General features: G+C 44.5%; 1 long non-coding RNA gene and 1 other non-coding gene across 2 annotated transcripts; one reads left to right on the top strand and one right to left on the bottom strand.

Moving 5' to 3' along the window:
- Positions 1-4,117: 4,117 nt before the first annotated feature.
- On the top strand, positions 4,118-4,191 carry TRNAV-CAC (transfer RNA valine (anticodon CAC)). Its single transcript has one exon. It is a non-coding gene; the product is annotated as a tRNA-Val (tRNA).
- A 345-nt stretch (positions 4,192-4,536) lies between these two features.
- Positions 4,537-6,092, bottom strand: LOC147980948 (uncharacterized). The gene is made up of 2 exons (XR_015599847.1): positions 5,966-6,092; positions 4,537-5,221 (listed from the first exon to the last, which is right to left on the bottom strand). It is a non-coding gene; the product is annotated as an uncharacterized LOC147980948 (long non-coding RNA).
- Between the last annotated feature and the right edge of the window lie 538 nt (positions 6,093-6,630).

Raw genomic sequence — 6,630 nt, 5'->3', positions numbered from 1 at the left:
CCCAACCGCGTAAGGAACGCAAAAATCTGGAAACATAACACCGATATGACGGAAACTAGGGCGGCAAGAGTGGAACAAAACACTAGGCAAAAGGCCGAGCCTTCCACCCTTTACCAAGTATATAGATGCATTAAGATAACAAGTTAATATAGTGATATCCCAACAATAAACAATGTTCCAACAAGGAACGATCTCCAATCTTCACCTGCAACTAGCAACGCTATAAGAGGGGCTGAGCAAAGCGGTAACATAGCCAATCAACGGTTTGCTAGGAGATGGTGGGTTAGAGGTTTGACATGGCAATTTGGGAGGCATGATAAGCAAGTGGTAGGTATCATAGTATAGGCATAGCAAAAGAGCGAGCATCTAGCAAGCAAAGATAGAAGTGATTTCGAGGGTATGATCATCTTGCCTGCAAAGTTGTCAGAGTTGACTGGATCCTCGGAAGCAAACTCAACGTGCTCCTCGTTAGCAAACTCATCTCCCGGCTCTACCCAAACAAGACAAACAAGAAAAATGAACACAATCAACCAGGTGCAAATCTCGAACAACATGATGCAAACATGGTATGCTATGCGGGATGCGATATGTGATGCATATGCAAGATTTGACAAGGAATGATTGAACCTGGCCTCAACTTGGAAATCCAAGAGTGCCACTGGAAAGGTGAGGTTATTTCGGTTGAAATCGATATAAAGAACACCGGAATCGGATGCACGGTTTGGAAATGGCAAGCAAAACAAATATGGCACCGGTCTGCGATAAACAGCAAGTAGCCATCTAAATGCATCAAGATAATTATGCTACAACACTCAAACATGGCAACAAAATACATGGCAGGGATCCACTCATAATGCTTGACAAAAGATGAACACTGAGCTATGGCCAATTCATCCATTAATAGGTTCAAACAAGCATGGCAAAAGTGCAAATGATAAACAGGTTTCAGACTGTAGCACACTTTGGAGCATGAAAACTATATGCTACAGGAACTTAACATGGCAAAGCAAGGCATGAAATGAAGCTACTCAAAGCACTTAACAAAAGTCCCTTAGTGACCTTGATCCAAAAGGAATCAAAAAATACACTTGCAAGCATGTGAACATGGCAAAAACATAAACAGATTACAGACTTCGAGAAAAAACTGGAGCATGTAAATCTGTTAACGAGTAGGCATGCTCACGAGCTCGATGCACTCATTACAGAGCATGGCATGACAAACTAAGCATACACCCATCAATAATACATATTATATGAGCTAGACATGGCAAGAACAGCAACATAGCATGCACGGATCAACAACAACATCCTCGGCAAAATCGCTAATGAGTCAACAATTTACCAGGATTCACGAAATAGCAAAAGTAGAGCTCGATTGACTCAAGCTAGGTTGCTCCATAATTGCGAACAAAGACATGGATGGATATAGCACCACATTATTAACAAATCATCCTTACTGATCATCCTCAAAAGAGGCACGTATCACTAGGAAACAACATGAACATATGGCATATTGATAAAACAGATCAAGGACTTAGTGAAATTCTAAGTCCCTGAAATCAGCATTAACGAATGCACTACTTTGCAAGCTTGTGCTAGTCACCACACACATCAAAAAAAATATGGTAAGCACCTCTGTAAATATGGCATGGCATATAACAAAACACATGTATAACTGAGGAGCATATCAAGCACACATTAATCATGGCAAAAATGACAAATAGCTATTTGATGCAGCAGATCTGACAATTATCTCAAATAGCTCTCTTCCAACAGCATTTCGGGCATCAAGATGAGCTCAAATGAACATGATGCAATGAGATGAAATTGTGTACTCTCAGAGACGAACATTTTGATATTCTACACGCCCAAAACAGAGTTACGGATGCAAAGTTACGGCATGATGAAAAACGCAAAATAACTAGGGTTTCGGGGGAAAGTCAACCGAATCAGATCTGGATCCGGATCGGCACTGTAGCGGCGCGGACTTCGAGGATGGTCGGGGAGCTCGCCGGAGTTGTCGGGGAGGTCGCTAGACTTGGCATGGAGGAGGCCGGCGGCTTGCCGGTAGCCGGATCCGGCGAGGGGCGGCGGAGGAGGAGAGGATGGGCGGCGAGGAGGCGGGACCGGCCGCGGCGGAGCTCGGCTCCGGCCGGCAAGCTGCGCGGCGGAGGCGGCCGGTGCAAGGGCGACGACGGCGGCGCGGCGAGGCTCCCTCGGGCGCGGGCGATGCTCGGGAGGAAGGAGGCGGGGCCCGGGCGCGGGAGGAGAGGGCCGACCTTGGGCCCGGGCGGGCCGGCGGTGATGTGGGCGCGACTGCCCACGTGGCGGCACGCGGTTGGTCCGGGCGGAGCGGCGGACGTGTCCGGCGCGTCCGGACGTTGTCCGGCGCGCGGAGAGGAAGGGGTCTAGGGTTTCGGGGAAGAAGACCCGTGAATTTCGGAGGGGGTTCTTTATATAGGCATAGAGGGAGCTAGGAGAGTCCAAATGAGGTGCGGTTTTTTGCCACGCGATCGTGATCGAATGCTCTAGATGATGGAGAGGGTTTTGGTGGGTTTTGGGCCAAATTGGAAGGGTGTTGGGCTGCAACACACACGAGGCCTTCTCGGTCCCTCGGTTAACCGTTGGAGCATCAAACGAAGTTCAAATGGTACGAAACTTGACAGGCGGTCTACCGGTAGTAAACCAAGGCCCCTTGGCAAGTCTCAGTCCAATCCGGAAATGTTTAACCCCCACACACGAAAAGAAGGTAGAAAGGACCACCGAAGGAGATAGGAGCGCCGGAATACAAAACGGACAACGGGGAAAATGCTCGGATGCATGAGACGAACACGTATGCAAATGCAATGCACATGATGACATGATATGAGATACATGACAACGACAACAACATACGGAAACAAAAACCCGAACTCGAGGAAATAAAATAACTTAGTGCCGGAAATGGCAAGAGTTGGAGTACATAAAAGGTAAATTACATCCGAGGTGTTACACTTAGCCCGTCCTATTAAAATAGTCAGCATATCAACGACTATGTTGAATAGGATCGGTGACATAGGATCTCCTTGTCTTAACCCTTTGTGTGTCTGAAAATAGTGACATATGTCGTCATTCACTTTAATCCCTACACTCCCTTTTTGCGTAAAGGATTCAATCTGGTTTCTCCAGGCCGGATCAAATCCTTTCATACGCAAAGCTTGTTGAAGGAAAGGCCATTTAACTTTACCGTATGCTTTTTCAAAATTCACTTTAAAAACAACGCCATCTAGTTTTTTTGAGTGAATCTAATGGAGCGTTTCATGCAAGACAACAACCCCTTCAAGGATATTTCTATCAGGCATGAAAGCAGTTTGGGACGGATGAACTACAGAGTGCGCAATCTGCGTAAGTCTGTTCGTCTCGACCTTGGTGAAGATTTTGAAACTAACATTAAGCAGACAAATAGGCATGAACTGCTAAATGCGAACTGCCTCTGTCTTCTTAGGAAGAAGAGTTATCGTTTCAAAATTCAGCTTAAACAACTGAAGCTGCCTCGCAAAAAACTCCTGAAACATCAGCATCAAGTCTCCCTTAATGAAATACCAACACTTCTTATAAAACTCCACCGGAAACCCATCCGGTCTTGGAGCCTTATTATTTTCCATTTGTGCAATGTCCTCAAACACCTCTTTCTTCATAAAGGGAGCTGTCAAAATCTCATTCTCGTCAGTCTCAAGTTGAGGAATATCCTCAACCCTAGACTCATCTAAAGACACAGAATTCTCTTCCGGAGATCCAAACAACTGCTTATAATAGTTGGTAATGTAGACTTTCAGATTTTCTTGACCAACTATCGTCCCTTCGTCTTGTTCTAATTGGAAAATTCTCTTTTTACGATGCTTCAGCCGAGAGGGACACCGGAAGGAGGACAAGGGCGAGGCGTTCACCATTGAAAACTACTACTGGTCGGTATCCTACTGATCGATGCAGTGATTGATCTGATGCATGCGGCACGATCGGTGGCCCAATTTGTAGCCGGATTTCTACACCTGCTCCTTAATATTCCCACTTTCTCTAACACAATCCGATTCATCAGAGCTGTAATAATAAAGCTGGTCCATACTTGACGACACAGCTTGTCTGGGTGGTGTAGTTGGTTATCACGTTAGTCTCACACACTAAAGGTCCCCAGTTCGAACCTGGGCTTAGACAAACTTCTTTTTTGATATTTTCTTCATTCCTCAGGTTTACAGCATTTTGTATTCCTCAAAGATGATCTGCATTTAATTTGGATCAACATTAATCCACTTAATCACAGTTAATCGGCTATATGCAATTATGCATGGTTCATGTCAAAAAGAAGTCAGACTAAAAAAGACAAAACATTTGCCGCCACTAGTTTCGTTATTTTATCCTCCTGAATGCTCCTGGCATAAAGGGGGACGAAGGAAGGATACAATCCATGTGTAAACGCTATTACTATGTTTGGTAGCAAATTATTAGAAAAACCGAAGTATTGAAAACCACAGTATTTTTGTTAGTGGGTACAAGATACCACAGTTTTAACATACCAAAGTATATTAAAATATTGAGATTACTGTGATCTGTTTGGTTGTTGCCGCAAAACACAGTATTGTTGCCCAGCCTAGCCGTTGCGTTCAAACACGCTACCTAGCCGCTAGCAGTGCAAGCGGCTGGCCGGTTGAATACTATTTCTGTTGAGCTTTTGTAGCTAGCTAGCTGGATATTCCTAACCATCAGCCTGCATAACAACCGAACGGGTATCTTGTGTATACAAAAAAGACCGCCCAAGGCACGGCCTCACCTATGACTCATCTGGTGATGAAGCTACACACAGACGGAGAGGCTTGGCCTTCATTGCGTCACCATTGAGGCGCAGCCGAGTTACACGTGGAGGTGACGACCCACCACGTGGCATAGTTGGCCAGTCATCCGTCACTGTCGAGGGGCACGAAGAGCTGCGCCAGGACTGGAATCGCGCGGCCACGCTCGGCACATTCACTTGATATTTGGATCGTCTCTATCCTTTGTAAGTCATCCTAGTTGCTCCATCAATGTGGGGGGATTTTTTGAAGCGTAAACACCGAGAAGATGATGAGTTGGCCATCATCGAAGCCGTATACATTCTGACCACGAAATTTAGCAGCATCTGCATACTCTTTCATCATAGAAACGAGCAGGTCAAGTTGAGCGGTGGTCCATGATGCTCGTGTTTTTTTGTCTGCAAATGGAAAACAAAATGCATCAATTTAAGTGTTCGAATCAAAACAAACATCAGGAAAATTGATAAGGATACAACATGAAACCAAAAAATCTCTGACTTATTCCACAAATCAACTTCTGAGAGAACAAATAATAGTGCCATCACCAAACAATTCCCAGTGCTTACAGTTTGAAATTTATGCATAAATAAGGCAAGAGAAACCCGCAGCTGAGTTTCTTATTTGCACTAAAAGCCAACTTTGGGAGGAGTTTGAATTCAAGGCTCTAGGCCTGCATCTCCAGTAGTATCTAGTATGTCATTTGTTCATGCATATACAAGTTCATGACTGGACTTATCCAAAGCAATCGTTTAAAAATGGGACTGATCCAGAGCAAATATTCAGCTAACCAGCAACTAGCAAAACCATATTCTATACAAGGTCGGACAGTGAACCTATCTGATTCTAAAGACATGTATACAAGTCCTGGATAAGACTGCTAGCAGACTAGACGAACAGCTCGAGCAGTCTTCAATTAACAAGCGTTGAGATCCAGCTAGCAGACTATACGAACAGCTCGAGCGGAGTTGAATTAACAAGCATAGAGATCCAGCTAGCAGTCTAGACGAACAGTTCGAGCGGAGCTGCACGACATCCATAGTTAGGAAAGGCACAGCCGTGCAGACTGCAGAGGAAGGGGCCGGCGATCACCATGGAGAGGCGGGACGAGCGAAGAGGGAGGGCGAAGGGCAGAGTCTACTCACCTTTGGTCTCTCCATCCTCGTCTCTTTCCTTCCCCATGGCTGCCGAGGGAAATATCTCCAAAGGCGACGGCGGCGGCGTGGGAGCGATGGCTCTGTTTTAGATCGAGCGAAGAAGATAAGGACGTCCCACCCCTTCTTTCCAGCTGCTCTGTTTAAAAAAAAAAGAGGTCTTGAGCTCTATTTTTTATGCAGAGAAAAAACTACAGTTTAGCAAATACTGCAGTTTGAAAACCACAATTATCAGAGGCAACCAAACAACTCATTGCAAATAAAACTATGGTAATCTTAAAAACTACAGTATTCTTAAAATACTTAGAAAATACTTTGTTATCAAACAGGGCCTAAACTTTTTCGTTAGTACGTGCAAAATTATGTTAATGGGTTATGCAAGAATAGACTTGCTCAAATCGTTCATGTTATACTCCTTTGATCCTAAATCTAATGCCCATGTTCTTGTAGAAAATAAATAGTCAGATGAAAGTGTCCTTCTACTCCCGAGCTCAAATGAGCTCGGCGAACAGTAATAAAATAAAAAAATTGTACTTTTTTATGACAAATATTGACAAAAGTTTCAAGTGCTTGCAAAATTTCGTCATGTAATCACATCTCTGTAAAGGTGTGGCAAAAAAAAGATCAATGCTCCAAAATGCTCTTGAAAGTAGTAT

The sequence above is a fragment of the Triticum urartu genome, chromosome 3A, assembly GCF_056163025.1.
Source record: "Triticum urartu cultivar PI428250 chromosome 3A, HENAU_Tu73, whole genome shotgun sequence".
NCBI classification, from domain to species: domain Eukaryota; kingdom Viridiplantae; phylum Streptophyta; class Magnoliopsida; order Poales; family Poaceae; genus Triticum; species Triticum urartu.
This window is presented reverse-complemented; position numbering and strand designations above follow the sequence as displayed.